The sequence below is a fragment of the Myotis davidii genome, unplaced genomic scaffold (genome assembly GCF_000327345.1).
Source record: "Myotis davidii unplaced genomic scaffold, ASM32734v1 scaffold43, whole genome shotgun sequence".
NCBI classification, from domain to species: Eukaryota; Metazoa; Chordata; class Mammalia; order Chiroptera; family Vespertilionidae; genus Myotis; species Myotis davidii.
This window is the reverse complement of record NW_006294590.1, coordinates 1,174,111-1,175,074: the sequence shown is the minus strand read 5'-3', so window position 1 is coordinate 1,175,074 and position 964 is coordinate 1,174,111. Positions and strand designations below refer to the sequence as shown.

Below are 964 nucleotides of genomic sequence, written 5' to 3'. Positions count from 1 at the left end.
TGCGGTGGGCTTTGGGGTTGGGAGTCCTGGGACCCCGGCCATGGGGAGGCTGCGGTGGGCTTTGGGGTTGGGAGGCCTGGGGCCGAATTGCGTGTTCATCACGGGGGCATCACTGGGAGCCAGGCTGTCAGGGGCTGGGCGCGGGGCGGTGAACAGACAGACGCTGCCACTGCTCCCGGGGCCGGAGATAGGGGAAGGCCGGGCAAATCAACGAGATCAAGTCACAGATGAGAAAGGCGCCAGCGAACGGGAGGGGCTAGAGCAGGGCTGCCCAGGAGGGACGCGCCTGGGCCATGTGCGCGATTTTATTTTATTTTTACTTTTTAATATGGTTTTATTGATTTCAGAGTCGAAGTGAAAGAGAGAGAGACATCCATGATGAGAGAGAGTCATGGATCGGCTGCCTCCTGCACGCCCCCCACTGAGGATCCAGCCCGCAACGCGGGCATGTGCCCTGACCGGGAATTGAACTGTGACCTCCTGGTTCATAGGTCGACGCTCAGCCACTGAGCCTCCCGGGCCGGGCTATTGGAGGCTTTTCAGGGGAGCAGGGCTGGGCGGCCAGTAGGTCCTCGGTGGGAGGGCAGACACCAGGACCAGTGAGCCAGGTGGCCGCTGGGACCAGGGTGGGCACAGGTTGGGTTTGGAAGGAGGCTGAGTCGGAGACGGGCTCTGAGGGCACCCAACCCCTAGAGGCAGGGAGAAGAGAGGGTGACAAGAAGGACCCCTTCTTGACTCGATGCCATTCGCTATTCATTCATGGCATGGACCCCCCTCCGGTGAGTGGGCGGCGGACCGTTTCTGAGGCTCCGTGCAGCCTGGGGGACACAGAAATGGCTGGCGCGTGAGGCTGAGGCCAGGTGCGCCCCACGGGGTGGGCCTGTGAGTGCCGGGCTCCGGGGGCCGTGGGGATGGGTGGCCGCAGCGTGGCAGGAGGGGACACGGCTCCCTGGCAGGGAGCCCG

General features: G+C 64.0%; 1 protein-coding gene across 2 annotated transcripts in view; it reads left to right on the top strand.

Annotated features, from left to right (window-relative positions):
* Positions 1-964, top strand: part of SCARB1 (scavenger receptor class B member 1) — a 35,389-nt gene that overhangs the window by 32,339 nt on the left and 2,086 nt on the right. The window lies entirely within an intron of this gene.